The sequence below is a fragment of the Mesoplodon densirostris genome, chromosome 13 (genome assembly GCF_025265405.1).
Source record: "Mesoplodon densirostris isolate mMesDen1 chromosome 13, mMesDen1 primary haplotype, whole genome shotgun sequence".
NCBI classification, from domain to species: Eukaryota; Metazoa; Chordata; class Mammalia; order Artiodactyla; family Ziphiidae; genus Mesoplodon; species Mesoplodon densirostris.
The window spans coordinates 20,282,261-20,304,753 of NC_082673.1; positions in this window are offsets into that span (position 1 = coordinate 20,282,261).

Genomic DNA, 22,493 nt, shown 5'->3' on the forward strand with positions numbered 1-22,493 from the left:
GTTTCGGAAATCTTTACTAAGGGGTTTGAAACGTCTGAGCCGAGTGTTCAAGATAAACCCAATGTTTAAAATGCTCCCTGACCCCTGAAAAGGCTCCCAACCTCCCCACGCCACGCTCAGCTAGCCTGCAACGTACTAAAATGTTAGCGTTTGCTCAATGAGCAAATGAATGAATAAATGAATTGAGTTTAGATTTAATTGGCAAGGTAGTTTTTTTTTTTTAATTAAACTGAGTAAACATAGTGGGAATGCATATCTAGGGTAGATCATAGAGATAATGGAAAATATCTCTACCCTTCACCTTCTCCCTCTGAAGTGTCTGTGGACACTGATAAAGCATATAAACTGGAGCACAGTAAATGTTTAATAAAATATAACTTTCTTACTATTAATTCATTCTCCAAAATCTCTCAAAGCTGCTCCTTTCTCTTTCTTGCCATAGCTAGTGTCTGAAGACACCATTTCAGCGGCTCCCCAATAAATAATATTAGTGAGACTAGTTATTTTTCCTTCAACATGCAAATACCAGACTCGGTATTCTGCATATATTAATAAATCTTCAAAATAGCATTAGTCACTCCATTTTAGATGTAATTTAAAAAAAATTGCAGTTCAGTGGCATGCTTGAGTCACAGTAAGTGCCAGAGCAGGGATGGATCAGCAGATGGGCCACACTTCTGTTTCTTGTGCACACAGAAAGGAATCTCCCAACTCAGCTCTTCTGGCTGGAGGTGAAATGGGCCCTTCCCCTTCACAAATCTAGAAGAAAGAGCCAAAGCCATCGAATTTCAATAACTGTGTATAATCTCAGCAGAAAAAGGGAAAATATACTCATCTAAATTAAAAACGCAGAAATGCTGTTATGTTTCAGCAGGATATTTAGACCTGTCCCCCTCCACGAAATAAAATGTATTGCCTTGAGCTTCCCTGGTGGCACAATGGTTGAGAGTTCGCCTGCCGATGCAGGGGACACGGGTTCGTGCCCCGGTCCGGGAAGATCCCACATGTCGCGGAGCGGCTGGGCCCGTGAGCCATGGTCGCTGAGCCTGCACATCCGGAGCCTGTGCTCCGCAACGGGAGAGGCCACAACGGTGAGAGGCCCGCGTACTGCAAAAGAAAAAAAAAAAAAAAAAAAGTATTGCCTTTAGCAAAATCTTTATCTTTCATTGGCAAATAAGTCATAAACTGAAATCAGTTCTGACTTGATACCATAGACATGATGTCTTTGCAAGATTCATACATGGAAAATGATGAACTGGGGCTCCCTTCATAAAGGCAGTGTAACAACTATGGTTCACACACGGTTTCATCAAAGGACAGATCTCCCTACTGACCTGGAGACCTGAGCGGCCAGAGAGTGATTCTTCCCAACTGGGAGAGAAGAAGCCGCACATGATTAGGAGGTAGAGCAGGTAGGATGGTGAAGCGCTAAATCAGTAGCCGAGCGATCAATACACAGCAACAGGTCAAATCAGTTAAATTGAATTAAATTGACCTTTTATCTTTGGAGAAAAGCCTAAGGACAGAGAGAAAGAGAACAGGTTAGGGTTGACTGGCCTTGTAACAACAAAGGAAGTCCAGCAGTGGAGGAATTTTAGGTTATATCCTTTCGAAGCCCAGTTAGAGATGTATGTATCCTCGATGTGAGGGGGTTTCAAATAGGGGGGGAAAGCAGTATTGTCTACATAATACAGTATTTGCTTATATAGAGATTTTCCTGTGCATCGGTTTCCCTCTCTCTGTTGGTTCCTTTTCTAAACCAATAAACATAATCAAGCCTCTTCTACTTCCTAGCTCTGATACAAATTTGTTCTTTCTTTTCTCAAGCTTTCTTACTTCCTATTCTCTATGTAATACACTTCGATATAATTCCTCACTGCCCTATTGAAACTACACTACTGACTCCTAATTGCCTCAGTCCCTAATTGTAGAGGAGTCTTTATCTACACACTCAGATACACAAGAAATATCACAATTTAAGTGTTACGTATAAAACATACACAAGACTTTTAAAGATACGTTAAGTATAAATTAGCTAGTAAGCCAAAAGTTTGTAAAACACGGGCATAATTGATAGATAAATATAAGGTAAGTATTCAGTGTGTAAAGCATAAAATAAGTAGTTAGCAAGTAAAGCATGTGTGTGTTAAATATAGAAAGGCAAGGAAGGACCCCAAGACACTGAATATTTCTGAGACACCTGAGACTAAATATGCTAGAGACACTAAAATATTGATGATATAATAATACTAATAATTAATCCTTAATAGTCAAGTTTTAATCCAGACACTCACTGATGAAACCCATTCTGGACCCATGTGACTCTGGACCCAGAAGCATATATACAATTTATGGGTGTTCACCAAGGTAACTGGTCATGTGTAACTGACCATACACGCTTGTCCTTCAGTCTCTTTGATAGAGGAAGTGGGTGCTAATGGGCCCAGGGCACCTTCTGTCTGCAGGTTATCTTACTAGAACCTCAACTCTGACTTTTCTGACCACACCATCAGCAAGGCAGGCTGATGTGGCAGAAAGAGAGATTCAGAGTTTGTGGTCTTTTACCTCCCTTGCTCCCTTTTCGAACTGTATTCATTTACCCTATCATTTTCCCAAAATGCTTCCTGCCATGTGGTTTAAAACTGACTAAATAATGCACTGATTCAAGTGTTTTCATTCCTTCTGTAATTTTTTTCTGTTGTGTGTCCTCTGGGATGGCTTACCTGTTTGTGTGCTTGGAGGTTCCCATTGCATCCAATGCTCTGCCGCATGACACCCTCATCTCTAAAGAGTTCTTCATTTCTTCTCACATTAGCCTTCCAACTGACCTCCCTTTACCTGCAGCACAATCTACCCACTTCAGCAGTCACACAGCAGCTGGACTGACCTCCTTAAAGTGCAGTTTGACCATCTTCATTCCAAACAATACAGGACACCCCCTGTGTGCCAGGCACTGTGCAAGATCTGAGGACACAGAAGGGATCAGTAAAGATACAGCCTCTCGGCCCTATTCACAGCTTTAGGTTTAGTTTCTTTGGGGATAAGGATGGGATAACCAGTAGGACTGGGTTTGCAGACAGCAAATTATCACATAAGTAATGAAATATCTGATTAAGTGTTATGAAAGAAAGGTCGAGCTTATAAAACAGGATTGACTAATAAAGATTGAGGAGAAGCTCAGGAAATTCCTTCCCTAAGGAAGTGAATTGAGCAGTAAAAGGGTAGTAAAAGGGTTAGAGTTGGGACGGGGCAGAGGAAGGACAGTGTTCTCAGCTAAGGAATAGCCAATGAGGGAGGCTGGGGGTCCAAAGATGCTTAGTGCACTCTGGGGCTCAGCAAGAAGGTCACTGGTGCCGACACATGTGACCCAGGGGCTGAGTGGCCTGAGATGAGTCTATACAGCTTGAGTGAAACCATGCAGAACTTCACATACACGTTGAGGACTTTTATCTTTATTCTAAGAGCAATGAGAAACTATACAAGGGTTTTAAGCAGAGGAATGACATACAATGATTAGTGTTTTTAAAAGGTTAGATTGAGTATTGCTTGGACAAGGGCAAATGGAGAGAAGTGAAGATGGGGATAAGCCTTTACCAAATTAGAGAGAATGGTGGGCAGACTTAGGCTGTGGGCAATGAAGGAGAAATTGAGGGTTTACAGTTGAGATATAGTTTATGTATTTAGAATTATGCAGAATGAATGAATATTATTGATAAGCTTCTTTCTAGCAAGAAGGAAAGAGGAGGTTAAAATAAGAATATTATACCAATCATAAGTTATTATGGTAAAATATAGAGTAAAATAGTTCTTATCATCTCCCCACATGAAGATATTTTTATTTTATGCAATTTACCTTTATTTGGCTTATCCAGTTTTTTTGCCTTCCAGTTTTATTGAGAAATAATTGACATACAGCACTGTATAAATTTCAGGTGTACAGCATAATGATTGGATGTACATACATCATGAAATAATTATCACAATAAGTTTAGTGAACATCCATCATCTCATATAGATACAAAATTGAAGAAATAGAAAAAACATGTTTTTCTTCTGATGAGAACTCAGGATTTGCTCTCTTAATAACTTTTATCTGTAACATTCATTATAGTTATAATGTTGTACATTACACCCTTAGTATGTATTTATCTTATAAATGAAAGCTTGTACCTTTTGCCTGCCTTCATCCAGTTCTCCCTCTCCTCACCCCCTGCCTCTGAAAACCACATACCTGATCTCTTTTTCCATGAGTTTCTTTGTTTTAGAAGTATAATTGACCTGCAACACTATATATTTCCTCTTTGTTAAAAACTTCTAACTTCTCACTCTGTTCATCCAATCTTCTCCTGAGTTTTTTGAGCATGTTTATGATCATTACCTTGAATCCTTTATTGGGTAAATTTCCTATCTTCACTTCACTTAGTTCTTCTTCTGGGGTTTTATCTTGTTTCTTCCTTTGGAGCATAGTACTCTGTTGCCTCATTTTGCCTAATGGTGTTTTTATTTGTATGTACTTGGTAGGTTGGTTATTTTTCCTGACCTTGGAGAAGTGACGTTTTGTATGAGGAGCCCTATGTGTCCCAACAACACACTGCCCTCTGGTCACCAGGGCTATATGCTCTAGGGGTGCGCCCTATGTGGGCTCAGTGGGTCCTTCTGCTGTGGCGTGCTGACTACTGTGGGTGGTCTGATAGGTGTGGCTGGTCCCGGTCCAGTTGGTTGCCAACCCTGCTTTGCTCAGAGGCTGCTAGCTGCTAGTGTCTGGGGTTAGGTCATGAGGCAGCTAGCTGCGGGGCCCCAGGGGATCCTGGGGCTAATGCTGATCCACTGATGTGTTAAGCTGGGTTTGAGGTGGGCGGCTTTGGAGCTGGGAGTCTTGAATCTAGTGTTGGTCTACTGGTGGGTGGGGCCAGGTCCTGGGCTGGCTGGTTGTCAGAACCAGGTCCTGGAGCAGCTGTCGGCTCAGGGGGTCTTAAAGCAGCTGGCCTGCCAGTGGGTAGAACTGCGTCTCCACCTGGCTAGTCACTTGGCCCGAGGCATCCCAGTACTGGTGCTACTGTATGGGACCAAGCCCCAGTGCTAATGAGCTAGAGGGAGGATCCCTTATGGTAGAACGAGCTCCTCTAAATGTCTGCCACCAGTGTCTGTGTCCTCAGGGTGAGCTCCAGTTGCCTCCTGCCTCTCTGGGTGGTTCTCCAAGATCAGCAGGTAGGTCTGACCCAGGCTCCTTTCATATTACTGCTTCTGCCCTGGGTCCCAGAGCATGTGAGATTTTGTGTGCACCTTTTAAGGGTGGAGTCTCAATTTCCCACAGCCATCTGGCTCTCCCAAAATAAATCCCTCTGGCCTTCAAAGCCAAATGTTATGGGGGCTCATCTTCCTGGTACAGGACCCAGTGCTGGGGAGGTCGATATTGGGCTTGGACCACTCACTCCTTGGGGAGAATCTCTGCAATTGTAATTATCCTCCTGTTTGTGGATCGGTCTTGGCTGTACTGCATCCTCACCCCTCCTACTCATTTTATGTGGTTCCTTCATTATATCTTTAATTGTAGAAGATCTTTTCTGCTAGTCCTCAGGGCATTCTCATCAATAGTTGCCCTGTGAATAGTTGTAAATTTTGGTGTGCTCCTGGGAGGAGGTGAGCTCAGGGTCTTCCTACTCAGCCATATTCCAGGTGAGACTTCTCATCCACTTTATCTCACCTACAGAAGCCGATTCCAAACTGTCTACAGAATCCCAGTCTCCCTTTTCTAATCCCTTCCTATTACAACTAATGAGTATTTAAAAACATATCTGATCCTGCATAAAATATCACTGACGGCTTTGCATTGTTTAAAGAACAAGTTTTAAATAATCTAAACCAAAAAATTGTTTTCAAGTTTCATAGAGGGCAGGTTTAAGAGATTTATCAGAAACATTACAATTTTATTTTTCTTTAAGCAACTCAATCTCTCTTTCCTCTATCTATAAACTCCACATCAAACCTGAAAATTCCACACAGCCCAGTTATGACCTTTGATTCATGAAACTAACTTCCACAATTTGACTCTAAAATTTACATTAAAATAACATCACCTTCTACTTCTCTTCACCATACCATTCTACACACATTTTTTTTAAAGAAAAGTGCCATTAAATTACATTGGTTTATTCTCCCTGGAATGACTTTCATTCATTTTTCTCTAAGTGCAGAAAACCTATCCATAATCAAGTACATAACAATGGCTATGGTTTTTGACACCTTTCCCATTTCCCTATGCAAAATTCTTCTCCTAAAGGATACCACATTCTTTACTTTCTTGCTATGGCGAAGGTTTGGCTTGTTTCATTCAGGTCGTTTCTGCCGTTCTGAAAACAACATGAAACTTTGGAGGAGGCAGAATGTTGACAGTCTTTCTCAGGACCTTGCCCATTGCCTGGTGCAAGGCTCACATTTCATCACTTCTCTACAAACATTTTCGATTTTAATATTTTTCTTTTTGGATCTGTGAAGAGGCAATTTACAATGGGTCTCTTGCATTTCTGCACATCTTGTGAGCAGAGGCATGGACTGACTTTGCTCTGGATTATCATTTCAAGGATGTGTTTGCATAACAGACAGATAAAAGTTAGAGACAGTGTCTCTCCCAGGAAGAAAGGGCAGCTCTGCTTACTGTTCATTGCAATAAACAGTGTCTCCCTCTGGGGCACAGATTAGGCAGGTTTACTGCTCATTATAAAAGATTCGGGTTCCCAGGGCTCAGGCTTCTCTCTTGTAACATAATCCACTGTGTGTGCAGGTGTCACTCAATACTGTTTGTTTCACCTTTTGGGAAATGGGGCTCACAGAACTGGCACAGGCTGAGACATTGACTACTGCGACTGCTGCTAATAATAAAATCATTTGTCTCTGACCCAGGAGTCTCATGTCTTCTGCCAGCATGCGTAAAACTGTGGCAGGTTTACTTATTAGTTGGAAGTAAAATAAAATCTCAGACCCTTCAAGGTGCTTCACAATGATCAGGCAGTTGACTGCCTCAGGTCTGCCTCCTTTTGATTTTTATTGGAACCAAACAAATGTTAAGAAATTTCACCTAAAATTGGTAAGGTTGCAAAGAAAAAGGAGATAGTTTTCCTGTGCTTTCATGCCTGGGACTCATGCGTTGTTGATCTATGGGAAAGACTACCAATCAATAGACCTGAAGCTCAAAATTATAAACAAAATTGCCTTAATGCATCAAAGATATTAAGCTTAAGTACCTTCCAAAATCAGCACTGTTCCAGTGTACAGAAAATTAAATTCTAGAACTTTGAACATACATTTTATGTTCTTTGATTATTTAGTCAGACAATATCTATGGGGCCAAGCTATATATTAGGGAATCAATTCAAGAGTTGTATTTTTTTTTCAAATCCTGTGTCATATTGCTACTTACCCAGGTAAAAAAAAATTTTTTTTTGTAAATTAAGTAAGAAATAATATTTACAGAAAAATAACATAATTACTTCTTCTAAAGTTTATACCTAAATAACTTGACTGTCTAATTGCCTGCCCTAACAGAGAGGCATAGGGAAAAACATAAAAGCATTTTCTAGACTAATGAAATCATTTTAGTAACATATGGCAATAAGCATCCTAAAAATACATGGAGACATTTAGCTAATTGTCTTCAGAGATATCTTCACATAGTCCACCTCAGAAGTAAAGCTAAACTTATATTATTCCTTGGATTTGTGTTAAATTAATCCATCAGGGAGGGGAAAAAGGATGGGAGAATAGATAAAACAAGATGGCAAAATGCTGAAGTTGAGTGATAGCTACCGCTTTTGGGGGGTTCCATATACAGTTCTTCCTACTTCTCTGTTATGTTTCAGATGCTTTATAACAAATTATTTTTTAAAAAGTCCCCAGTTTAGAATATTTCAAATTATTATCAGATGCTAAAGCAGTCATAATAATTCACTGCTTTCAGCTGCTTTCACAGCTATTGAGGACATATACTCCAAATCTAATGTTTTAAATATTTCATAATGAAATCATCTTATGGTCAAATGGTTAGTTAATAATATCCACCTTTAAATTATTTGTGAGCCGAAATAAAATATTCCTGCTTTTTAAGGCAGTACATCAACATTTCATTTATATATGTGTCCCTGTAGATAAGAAAATTATACTTCTTCAATTTGGGTCTGTCCACAAATATACCCACAGCCTATATTCCTACGGGGGTGGGATGGCCCTTGGCCTCAGCTTGAATGTCTCAGGCTCCCTAATTTTAACACCACATGTCATCTTGGCACCTCTTTACATTGGTTTTAAAGTATAGGATCTTCCGGTATTCAACTCGAAAGCATGATGATTTGAGGCATTTGTCAAAGAGGTCAGCTTTGAATTAACCAATATACAGCAGAAGGATGATGGAAATAGCCTATTTGAAAGAGCACCTTTTTACAGATTCTCTGAGCTAATGATGACCAGTAATCAAGATGAAATCATCAGGAACAGAGAGGTGTCCCAAACAGCTGGAGGTCCAAGGAGTCTCAGATATGTACGCCATTGCTCAGTCGGGAACCTGGCCCAAAGCAGCAAGTCTCAGGAACCTCTACTTCTGCCAACACCCTGAAGCCTAAGACTGCCAACAACACATGCAAGTCAGACAAAGTTAGATGTATTCCCTCCTCTGAACAATAGAAACAACACACTATGGGGAAACTGCAGGATGTCCCTGTAAGCTTGAGTTGGAAGGGACTCTGAGGGTTTGGGCTCACATTAGGTGATTTTGGGGGAGTGTTCAAGGAATCAGGGGTTTGCTCTAGTTTGGGTGCTCTCAGAAAGGGGACAATACTGTGATTAGGTATCTTAAGAATATTTATCAAGAAGAGAGAGGAATATAGCAGTGATGAAGCTGTGATGAGTGAGGAAGCAGCATTCTGTCCTGTTAGTTGGTAGAGGGAGATATTTGGTAATTTTTGAGGTTTTCACAGCAAACTGCTATTTGTTTGTGCTCAAATACAAAAGTAGGCTTGTTTTTGTCTCAATTCACCATGTTCATAGAGCAACCTTGTCTGATGTTGGTGATCTTTAAGATAGTTTATGTTCCACAGATAAACTCCATAGCCAACCTGTAAGCACCCGGCCAGCTCCTAGCAACCTCAAGGTAGATATATTAAGCCGGGCTATTAGGGATTGCTTTTCTCCTTTTCAGAGCTCTATCCTTCTATTAGCTTGAAACATGGTATAACCGTTTATGTGCATCAAAAATGATCGATATTGACAATTTCATATAGTACAACCTACATCAACTTAGATCTAAAGGGTGTTATACTTAGTCTACATTAGTTTAAAATACACCAAGTATGTCTTTGTTATATTACAAAATTTAAATTATGGATGCCATTTTTAATAAAGAATCAATATACAGTAGGGTCATGTCAAAAACATGATCTATATTCTACAGCTTGATATAGTAGAAAGAACACATGTGAGCTTTGGAAGACAGATTGAATTCAAGTTCTGATCACAGCATATTACTTATATAACCTTGGATAAATTATGTTATTCCTCTAAATCTCTATAGGGTCACTTATAAAACATGCTTTAAAAATACTAATCATTCAATAAAAATTAGGTCTATCCTTGCCCCCCTAGATCTGCCACTTAAGACAAACTCCATTATGTTTGCTCAGTGTTCCCTACATAATTATCATAATGGACTCTTCCTAAAGAATATAGTTTAAGAAATACGTTTTTAAGATTTCAAACAAATGCATGATTTCTGGTATCATAAAATTTCCTCATTATTTTATTTCCCTTTAGGGCCTAATTGTCAGGAATGTCACACTTTCAGAAAGAAACATAGTGGCAATCTTTATTTCAAATATCTTCTTCTAAGTATGTTTCTGTTTTATAAAGCTACCTCATATTGTATTTGAAAACTGGCAAAGTATGATGTTTAAAAACTAGTCCAGTAAATTATCCCTCCAAATACATATAAAATTCAAGAAGATAAACAAAAAGAATGACCATTAATCATGTCATGTCTTTTATAGTTAGCATAGAACATGAATGAACATATAATAGTAGTTTATAATATACCATAGTAATTTTGTGTGCACTTTACACATTTATAGGACTTGGAACATGGAATAATTTCTGATTGTTCAAAATTTGGGGGGAATTTATGAGAGGAGGGTTAGTTGGGCAAACTCTGGCTACCATTATTGTAGTTGGTCCTGAGGCCAAACTGATAGTCATTATGTCTTTCCTACCCCACCCATTAGAGATTCCCTTCCCTCCAGCTAGAACTATTGGTTTCATCCTGATCACTTGGCTGTTAGTGTCTCCTCCACAGTGGATTCTCTCTACTCTAATAAAATTAACAGACAGTTTGCTCATTTCCATAGGTCTACTTAGATACCACTTTCCCAGACTTCCTTGCATCTTCATCAAGGCCCCTGACTAACTAAGTTATTTGCTCTTGCCCGTGAGTCTGTGAATATCCTTGCCTCAGGCCACTTCTCTCTTCACACAAAGTAGATGCCCCATCTGCAATTTGATGCATTGACAAGATTTCCACTACCAACCTCTCTCTCGGCCACACAAGTAACTGCAGTGTAGCATCTAGAGTACTTGCCACTTCTTGCTCATCTTCTCCAGTTGATGTATTGTCATTGATGACACCAATGTGTTGCTCTGCAGAATGTTTAAATACAGTCCAAGTCCCTTTGGGTAAGACCATGAAGAAATTCTGTGAATATGAGCTATTTCTGATAAATTCTCGAGAGGTATTAAAAAGAACACATTAACGTGATTGCTACTCACTTACCACATACCATAGGCTATGTTGACCTTCTCTAGTAAAGATACAACATCTAGCACAGCAGCTGAAACTGAGACTAATTAATTAAGTCGATAGTAGTCCATTGTCATGTGAAGTGATCCATCTTATTTTTGCAGGAGCCAAACTGGTAAATTAAGTGAGAATATGATGGGGAGAAACACTCCGGAATCTTTGAGGGTAGCGTTAAACTCTGTCATTTCCCCAAGGGGATGATACTTTCTTTGACTTATCTTCTTGGCTGAGAAGGTTAGGGAAGTTTCAGGGACTTTTATGTGGCCTTTCCTACCATAATATCTTTTACTCTATTGCATACTTCTTAATCCTAAATCAAAGAACCAGTATGAGAATTTTGACAACAGCTAAGAGTGTCTATTTCAATGATGCATTTGGGAAATTGGAAATGGCCACCAAATTTCCCACTGTGAGCTGTACCTGAATGAGCACTCCATTTGTTACCTGATTCACATGTGACCTTACTCTAACAGGGGTCTACACTTATACTTTGGGTTCCCAGGTATCAGAGACAATTTGAACCTAGAATCTCACAACTCTTGAAAGATATAAGCCTTTCCCTTCCCCTAGTATATGGTTACCTAAGTAAATAGCTATAATCTCTGGGTCTGAGAATTGATTCAGGTTTGGAAACTAGACAAGGATTCATGAATATCCATTGGAGTAATTAATCTCAGCCTTTTACTTATTCATTTCTTAACTCTTGATTATATCTAGTAAGCAATCACTTTGTTAGCTGCTTATCTGTCATTCTGCTAGGACACTATGTTATAATAGTCCTTTTCATATCAGTTATACCCCATGGCTGCTATTCTCACTCTGTTACCCATTACAGTAATTTTGTTCACCTTAGTTCTTATGGTCAAGTGCCGCATTTACTATCGTATTATCCTATCATCTCAATTTCTAGTAGAATCCCAGATCTATAAAATCACCTCCCCTGCAACCCAAGCCTACAGAGGAAAGCCACTACTGAGTATTAGATATTTTTTGTGCCCCTTAACCAATGCACTTCTTATTGCTTTGTTAATCAGTGTCCTCCTTGTCATCCTGAAGATTAACCAGTAGGTTTTCTTATAAAGTATATACGTTTTAGTATTCTTTGGGCATATAACCCCTCCTCCAACTTGGAGAGTATAGCACTTCCCCAGTCATGTCCTGCTTATTATCGACCTGGTGGCTAGAGGGGAGGTGTAGGCAAATTTCATAGAGGACAATTATTGTCTTATAAGAAACCTACTTTATTTGCTACATTACATAATTTTCAAACAAAAGACAACCGTTATCCTCAAAAACAGGAGAGTAAGTCAATGCCGTATATTCAGAGTGTTCCAGGTTGTCTGTGGTTCAAGCTTCTCAAACCAGATATCCCAGATATCCTTATACAAAGTCTCAGAATACAGCTCTTACCTTGTTAAGACTCTAACATAAAGGATTTGTTGGAACTGATTTCAGTCTCTTTACAGATAGATCCTGAGACTGATTTTCAGTTTGGCCTGATCTCCAGCTTCAGGAGATGAAAGGATTTTTTAATGCTACGAATTTGACCCCCTCGTCTCATCTGACTTTCACTTGTGGGTTTTAATTTGTGATAGATTGCCCACACCTGTCATTTTCTCTCTTCAAAGCATCAGTGGAATTCATTAATACCAACCAAGTACATAGTTCTTATTGCTACTTCCCCCAAATATTAGAAATATATTTCTCAACACTCTCAAACACTAGAAATATTACACATGCCAGTGCATCCCCTTTCTCTTTTATGCTATTCCAATTCAGCACTGATGAAAGAAAGTCTTAGCAGGTGCTTTACTATAGCATGTCAGGGAATTTCAACACTCCACCCTAGCACTACTGATAGAGTCTTCATTGTCAACTGACCAGCTAGTGATCCAACTTCCAAATACTATTCTTAGTATTTTCTTCTGGTACAAAAGAGGAAGAAAAAAAAAACTGCTAAACTTTGTACAAAATCACAAAAAATCCCAAACAACCAAAGTAATCTTGAGAAAAAATAAAGCTGGGAGGTATCATACTTCTTGATTTCAAACTATATTAAAAAGCCCTAGTGATCAAAACAGAATGTTACTGGTATAAAAACTAAAAGCAGACACATGGATCAGTGGAGAGCCCAGAAATGAACCCATGTACATAAGGTCAATTAATTTTCAACAGAGGAGCCATGAATATACAATGATGGAAGGATAATCTTTTCAATAAATGATATTGGAAAAACTAGACAGCCACATGCAAGATAATGAAACTGGACCCCTATTTTATGATATATACAAAAATCAATTCAAATTGGATTAAAGATTTGAATGTAAGACCTGAAGGGGGTAAGCTCCTTGAAGTTTTTCTTGACAATGATTTTTTGGATTTAGTCTCAAAAGCAAAGGCAACAAAATCAAAAATAAGTGAGTGATACTGCATCAAACTAAAAAGTTCTGCACAACAAAGGAAACCATAAACAAAATGAAAAGGCAACCTATGGAATGGGACAAAATATTCACAAATCACATATCCAATAAAGGGTTAATTTAAAAATAGACAAGGAACTCATACAACTCAATAGCAAAAACAAAAACAAACAAATGAAAAAACAAACACACAAAAAAACAAACCAAAACAAAACAAACAAAAAACGAATAAACCAATTTTAAAATGGGCAAAGGATCTGAACAGACACGTTTCCAAAGAAGACATACAAATGGCCAACAAATACATGAAAAGGTGATCAACATCACTAATCATCAAGGAAATTCAAATCCAAACCACGATAAGATATCACGTCGTACCTGTCAGAAAGGCTACTATCAGGAAAACAAGAGATAGCAAGTGTTAGTGAAGTTGTGGAGAAAAGGGAACCCATGTGCATGGCTGGTAGAAATGTAAACTGGTACAGCCAATAGAAAATGGTATGGAGTTTTTTCAAGAAATTAAAAATAGAACTACCATATTATCCAGCAATCCCACTTCTGGGTATATATGCAAAGGAAATGAAATCACTATCTTAAAGATAGTGTTCATTGCATATATATATATATATATATATATATATATATGTTAAACTCAGAAACAGAGAGTAGAATAGTGGCCACCTGGGGCTGGGGGAAGGTTGGTGAAAGGATACAAATTTTCAGTTATAAGATAAATAAGGTCTGAGGATCTAAGGTATAGCATGGTAACTATAGTTGATAATACAGTAATGTAGAGTTGAAATTTGCTACAAAAGTAGAACTTAAGTCTTCTCACCAAAATAGAAAGGGGAGTTTAAATATATGATATGATGGATGTGATAACTTGATGGAAGGAATCCTTTCACAATGTATACATATATCAAATCATTGCATTGTACACTTTAAATGTATCAAAATTTTATTTGTCAATTATACTTCAATAAACAAAAAAAAATTGCTGCTAGTATCAACTGCCTTGGGTTGGGTACCCTAGAAGCAGAGAGCCTGAGGCAGAGATTCATGTACATATGCTTTATTAAGGGCACACTCTCAGGAGAAATGGAGTGAAGGAAGAAGGATACTGTATCAGAAGGAACTAAGCACAAATATGGTCTCAGGTGAAGTCTAGCCTTAATCTAATCCCATAGAAAATTTTGGAACATAAATGGCACCACAGTGTTGGTAATAATTTGAATAAAGATGGCCCCATAAAATGAAGAGGGAAATAGTCCTTTTTGTCTCTGAGTTTGAGTAAGATTGGAATTCTTTTTGCACTAAAATTTTTTTGAATTCACTGATAAATTCAATTGTGCCTAGAGTTTCCTTTATGAAAATATTTAACAATAGATTTAACTCTTTAATACAAATATAATATTTATATTTTCATTAGGTAGGATTTTAAGTCATGCTTTCTAAGATCTTTGTCCATTTTATCTAAAATTTTTAGATTTATTGGCATAAAGTAGTTGATACTCTATCATTTTAATGTTTATGGGAAATTTTTGAAGTCCTCTTTTTACTTCTGATATTGAAAATTTATGTTATCTTTTTTTCTTATTCAGTCTTTCTAGGGATCATCAATTTTATTAATCATTTCAAAGGACAAAGTGTATAGTTTGTTGATTTTTCTCTTCTGTGAATTTCTTTTCTATATTATTGATTCCTACTCCATCTTGTGCCCTTAATTCTACTTTCTTTAGGTTTCATTTGCTTCTCCAGTTTCTTGATATGGAACCTTGGATTATTGATTTTCAGTCTTACATTTTTAAATATATTCATTTAATACTACAAAATATCCTTCTAAGTACTGCTTTAGCTAAACCTCACAAGTTTTAATATATTATATCTTTGTTGACAATCAGTCCAAAATCTTTTAAAATTTTATTATGATTTCTTATTTGACCTAAGAACTATTTAGAAGTATATTGGTAATTTCCAAACATTGGCATATCTTTTGACTTTTAAAAAATTTTTGTTATGAATTCCTATTAATTTCTTACTTGTTTTAACTGTGTTCAGAAAGCATACATTGAATTATTTCAGTTTTTGAAATTTTTGTTTTGTGCTTAATCTGCATTTGAAAAGAATGTGTATATTCTGTCAATGTTGGGTGCAGTTTATATATCATTAAATTAAGTCAAAATTTTTAATCATGTTTTTCTGATCTCAGTTCTTCTGTATTCTCAGTGGTATCCTGTCTGCTTTTTCAGCAGCTACTTGTGAAAATTTAACAGAATATTTAAATGGGGATGTGTTACACTAACAGTGGTAATTATGAAGGAAAATTTTGGTAGATTTGACTTTGTAATTAAAAACATATTATAAAAAAAGTTAGAAAGAAAACAACACAGAAAATATCTGCAATGAACAAATTGTTAATTAATCCTTAATATACAAAGAGATAAGTGAACAAATAACTACAATTTTTAAATGATGAAATATAATTGGTCAATAAATATTTGACAAAAATACTTACCTCATGCATAGGCAAATAGATGCAAATTAAATTATATTTTTTAACCTTTCACATTGATAGAAAGTATAAAGATAGCAAACCATATTGGCAAAAACTCTCAGAAACAGGTTTTGTTTTTAAATTTTTTAACCCTGCTGGTGGAAATGCAACTAGCTACAACTTTTAAAAGCCTTAAAAACATGAGTTCTTTCTGGCAAAAAAACAGAGCTATATGGTTAAGAGTGTAGATTCTGCAGCCACTTGGCTAAGTTTTAAATGTCACCTCTGCACTTAAAAACTACCTAATCTTGAGCAAGTCACGATACTCTATTAATTCTAATGTGCATATTTAAATATTTCTCAGAAATTAATTGGCAATACTTGTTTCCTTTTTTAATTGCATATAATAGTGGTGTTTCCTACAGTTGATGGCCATTCAGTCAAATGTGGTCTTAACTTTTTTATGCATCAGTATCTTAATAACTACCTCATAGAGTTGTTCTGAGGGTTAGATGAATAAAAACATATAAAGCTTGTATTGAGTAAGTACGCATTTGTAAACTATTATCATTCTGCCATTATACTTTAAGAAAACCTAGCCTAAGGCATAATTAAAGAAAAATCTATGCACATGCATATTTGCCATACTGATTTGTATAATACATTGAAAAAAAAAGAAACAATCATAATGCACAACAAGGATTGGTTAAATAAATAATGGTAATAAGAGAGGTAATAATATGTGTTCCTAATAAATATGTTTATTAACTTATTTAAATATGTCCACAGTAGATGGTTATATATAAAAAATATTTACAAATTGCATATATACTATAAAATCATTTTGTAAACAAATATTATAGTTATATATATTCATATACCTACACTTAGGAAAATAATTGGAAGGATAGAGCAAGGGAGAGAGAGATTTCTCATTAGTCACATTTTATGTGCCATTTTTATTTTTTATTTTTCTTGTTTGTACTTTTAAATTTTACTCCCATGAACCTATATTACTATATCTCATTTTAAAATGATAATTCAAATAAATACGTTTTACAGGTTACTTTTTGGCAGCAAAATGGGGATTTGAAATTCCTTTCATGGATTTTAAAAGGAGAAAACAAAAGCAACTTTACTCTTAGCTATTCTTACCACACCCCACATCCCACGTCCCCACAGCACCTGATACTTTCCAAGTGCCTAATTAATGTTTGTTGGGGGGTGGGGGTGAAAGGAAAAAAGTATTTCAAACCCTCCACCTGCAAAACGATTACAATTAACTGGTGGCTCAGATGATGGTTAGCACTTTTTAGCAATTAAGTATTTTTTTAATTAAGGTATGCATCTTAATTGTTGTTTTAGACATAAGGCTATTGCACACTTAATAGACTACAGTATAGTGCAAACATAACTTTTATATGTACTGGGAATATGGCCTTTTAAAAATGTATGATGCTATGGGAAATCACAAGGAAGTGGAAGGATTCCATAGAGGAAATATCTCTAGAGTTATTTATCAGGACAAAAGTAAAGAAGCACTACATATTTCCTCAGACCTTTTTTACATATTTTATATTTTACACATTTTCAGTTGTAAGCGTTTGAAAATAGCTCACTGAAATAAAGGTGGGGCACAGATTAGTTAATTAACAGGCTCCAAAGAGGAATTTGTTTATTATTGTTCATTTGGTTTTTCTTCGTTTACCAAATACTCATTGATCCTGATCATGTGCCAAACAAGATGCTGGATGAATATACAAAAGAACAAGACAGAAGATACTCCTCCTGCTTCAGCAGAGATTGTGTCTCAGAGGAGCGCTTAAGACAGTAAACAAGTAAACAAACAACACAACTACAGATTGGGTGAGTACAATGAAGTATATACCCAACATGCTTGTAGAAATAGCAAAAGGGGCTCAGGGTGAACTGTGAGCTAGAGAGAATGGTCTGGAAGGCCTTTCTGAAGAGTCAACATTTAAGCTGAAGCCTGAAAAATGAGGAGTCTCGCATGCAGACTGCCAGGGACATAAGTTCAAGGCAGAAAAACAGGAAGAGGAAAGAGGAAAGTTGTGAAGGGCCTGGCCTGCTCTTGGAAACAGCAGAAAGTATCAAGAGCACAGACAAAAAAAATGGGGTGATAGCTACAGGTGGAAAGACAAACCTCAGGGCTGTTTGAAGGAAACATAGTATATTTTGAAGATTGTCTTTTGAATTAAGAAGGATTTTGTTACATAAAATAAGACCATATTTCCACATTTATGCCTTTTCTTATTTAAAATATGCCTTATCAGATCTCCAAAATAAATGAAGTGAAAAAAAGCAAGACGCAAAACTGCATGCCATCATCCATCTTTACATGTATATAATATTCTGGAATGATACATAAGAAACTGATAACACTGGTTGCCCCAAGGAAGGAAATTGCATGGCTGCAGAGGGAAGAGCATTTAACGTTTGAGCTATCATTTCGTACCTTATCAATTTTGTGTCATGTACTTGTATTACATTTAAGAAAAAAATTACTAGTTTTTTTAAATATTTTAAAATTAATTATTTTTAATGTGTCATTATAGAGATTCAGTCCAAACTTGCTTAATTTTGTTCTGATTTCCCACTGACCTCTTTGAAGATAAAGGAGCATATTTACAGAAAGGCTTTCAGTGCAATACTACAGAGATCTAATCTCCCTTTTAAAAAGCGTATTTTTCTATTAAAGATCCCTTAGAATTGTCAGGGTAATTTTACTGCTTTAAAAAGATTTTTTTGCTAATGAGCTTCTCACCATACCAGCTATTGCAGTATTTTGTGATTTTGTAGTGTTTTGAATGGGCGAAGTTGACAGTCAATCTAAGACTCCATCTCCAAGCCTCCAAACCGATGTTACTAGAAGTGATGTATTGATAGATAGTCAAATTCTGGGTCTTGCACCTCCTCTTCAACTTTCTCCTTTTCACTCTATATCTGAAGTGTAGATGTAATTGCAGAAACTAGATCAACTGTCTTAGATGACAGGATGGAAGTGATATTTGGAGGCTAGTAGTGGTAAAGCATGTGTCCCGACATTGTGGAGTTGCCATGTCAATCGTGAATTGCTGAAGATAAGATAGAGAAAACCTATCTTGTTTAAACCACTTTATTTCTTTTCTTTTTTTTTTTTTTTTTGTTATAACAACTTAATTGTATCTTAAGTAATATAGGGTTCCTGTACCGAAGGAAGTCATACTTAAAAGAGAGAGGAACATGTTAATAAATGATTGTAACAGTAATTGGCAAGTCCTTTAATAATAGTATAGATTGAGTATTCCAGGGAAGAAAGATCAACTCACCCTGATTAAGAAAATCAAGAAAATATTTACAGAAAGAAAAATGACCTTTAGCTGAGTCTTAAAGGATGAATAGTATGTTTCTAGATATAAAAGAAGATAAGGGGCTTCCCTGGTGGTGCAGTGGTTGAGTCCATCTGCCAATGCAGGGGACACGGGTTCGTGCCCCGGTCCGGGAAGATCCCACACGCCGCGGAGCGGCTGGGTCCATGAGCCATGGCCGCTGAGCCTGCGCGTCCGGAGCCTGTGCTCCGCAACGGGAGAAGCCACAACAGTGAGAGACCTGCGTAACGAAAAAAAAAAAAAAATCAAATGTAAAAATTCCCAAGTCGTGACAAGATGTGTCTTGCATTGAGAATATTGAAAAGCTCATTGTGACTGACATTTGAGTTATATAAGGGAAGAAAGGCAACAGATGCTAAGCTGAGTGAAATTCTGGCAGCAAATAAGTCTGGCCTTTTTCTTTTAGGTAATGGGGAACCCACAAGATTCATAAACAGGAGAGTGACACCATCAGATTTGTTTCTTAGGAAGTTAACTCTGATGGCGGTTTGAAACGGAGGGAGAGATGTGTGGGAGCAATGCTAATATTAACTTCCTGGATAGTGTGTAACGAACAGGCAGGCATACATTTTTCATACTGGTTAATTAATTATTAAGTATATACAAGAAAACCAATCTTAACTAGTTTTCTTTCTTATTCTGGATTTACATATAAAAAACATTAGTGGAACCCCTATGAAAGGTAGTAAAATAATTATTAACAGAAGTAATAAATATGAAAGAAAACAATGTATATGTGAGCATTGATACACATACACATATGTGCAGAGAGAAAGAGAGAGGGAGAAAGTAGTAGTTAAATATAATGTAAGCTTTGCATGTGTATTTATATATGGATATCATTAATAAGCGAATTTACAAGAAAAATTTACATGTGTTCTGATCTGTATGTAGGTAGAAGACAGAATCAACCTAATAATTGATCTGTCCCGTCAGATAAGCATTCCAAGAGAAGACCAATTACACTAAGGCCAAATTATACTTTTCAATTACACAGGTGAATCAATCGAACTCAACATGTCAAAGAATAAAAAAATGTTTTAGAAAAGACAGGCAACATACTAAATTTCCCTACCCATTACCTAGAAGTAAGTAGTATTCAGAAAAGTAAAATGTCATTCTGTCAATATCCGTGAGCTTATGGTTTCCCAACCCCATCCATCAAGACGCCTTCACTTCACTCTCAAATACTACCCCCAAATGTATTACCTTGTGAATTACCTTTGAAATGCTTTTGAATTCAAGAAAAGAAGGGAATAGTAAAATGACTACATTCAGAGACCCATCAATGTTCCCAGTATACATAATCTCAACTTTCTCTTTCTGTGTTTTATGTTTCATTTTTAAACCTTGCCATCCTGAATTAGGGTGTGTGGCGCATAAGGTGAGGTTAATGCATCAAACTGTGTAATACTCAAGCAAGTAGGGTAAAAAGAAGAAGAAGAAAAAAAGCTTGTCTACATATCCATGTGGTTGTGACTTAAAAGTTGAGGAGAAGTAAGGAGTGAGTTGAAGCAGGAGTAGTAATTTGGGGCAGATCATGCAGAGTTTTTAGACCAACTTAAGGTTTTGGTCTTCATCTTGCTAATGATGGGATGACAGTGAAGGGCTTTAAGCAGAAATGTGTTATAATCAGGTTTGTATTTCTTAAAAGATCTCTCTGGCTCCAGTTAGGAAAATGAATTGCATGACAATAAGGAGAAGGAAGGACAGATAAGAAAGTAGGGAGAAAAAAGTGGCTTCAACTAGGTTGTGGGGAAAGCAGAGAAATGGACACATACTAAAGTTATCTCCAAAGTAAAACTGACAGGACTTTGTGAGAGATTAGATAAGGGGAATAGAAATGGGGAGAAGTTGAGGGTAATAATCCATATTGTATGTTTGCTATTCACAAAACATTTCCTATTTCTTTCACTCAATCTTGACACTATAGAAAGAATGACAGTTGTAATTACTCTCAATTTTACTGAGGAATAAACAGAGACTGAAAGAAGCTAAGTGACCTAACCAGGGTCTTAAGCAGCTGTTACTATTTGGAGCTTGTACTTGAACTCAGGAATTTTCTCTTCAAGTTGAGGATGCTTTCTATTGAAAATCACCCATCTGCCCTTTTATGAGAATCTAGTCGCTGAAAAGGTCCTTGGATCAGCACTGGGTACTAATTTATCTACTCACCTCTCAATTCTAATCTCACTGGGCAAGGGGCCCAATCGATTTGGCAGGAACTTCAAAGCAAAGAAAGGCAAGGCCACAGCCACACAGCATTCAAGAATGAGAGGAAAACAAAACAAAGAGAAAAAGGAAAGCGGAGAACATTTTTGCCCCACAATCACCTCTAAAAGAAATTATGGTTGGACCTGGTTAAATTGTACCTAAATGGTATGTCACCAAAGTTGTGGAATAATAACAATAGAAGCTAATGCCTCTCTGAAGCAGCAGGTTCAAATTCCAGGTATCCAAAGCGTTAATGTCAGGCATATGTGCTGATGAGTTTCTTATACAGTAAACAGTGTTAAACAATATAAGCCTTTTTAACATTAGCATAATTATTCATAAGTATTTTTGAAACAGTGAATGACATGAGAACAAATTGATGCACCTGGAGCTAGCTTAATGGAATTTAGGTGGAAAGGTGTCTGCCTTCATGGCTCAGTACCTAGTCACAATGCCTCTGTCTTATAATGTCTTACATGGAGTGACTGGGGTAAACAAGTTTCAACTTATGATCAGGCAAGGAAGGAGGGAGTTGCATGGGATAACCTCAGTAATTCTGGAAATTTCCCTATCTAATAAACGTATAACCTAATGTAAGAAATAAAATATTATTGGTGCAGTTGAAGCTATCAGTAAATTCCTCCCTGATTTGATCTACTGGCCATCAAATAGAGAGACCTCTATCTTGAATTTTGTGTTAATCATTCTCTTGCTTTTTTGTACTCATACCACATAGCTATGTATTACTAAGCAGTATGTTAGTTTATTGTTCTTTTTCTGAATTTTCTTTTTAAAATTCAATCATAATATATACAGTTTTCTCTGATTTGCTTTCTGAATTCAAAATTCCGGTTGAAACATGCTTTGTTTATTTTAAAATGTAAACCATTGGCATACTTCAGCATTGGCTGATTTTATTATTGGTGACATATTACTTGTAAAATACCTCAAAACAGACCTTGACAAAACCGTGCCCTGTGACACTGGCCTTGAGAATCCATCAGCCTAAAGTATTAAGACAACCAAAAGAATATGGCCATGCTTCAGAAACAGTTCTCATCCAGCCAGAGAGAAACTTAGCCGTCTTGTCCCCCATCTAATACAGGCCACAGCCTGGCCATCCCCACATCACTGAGGCTCCT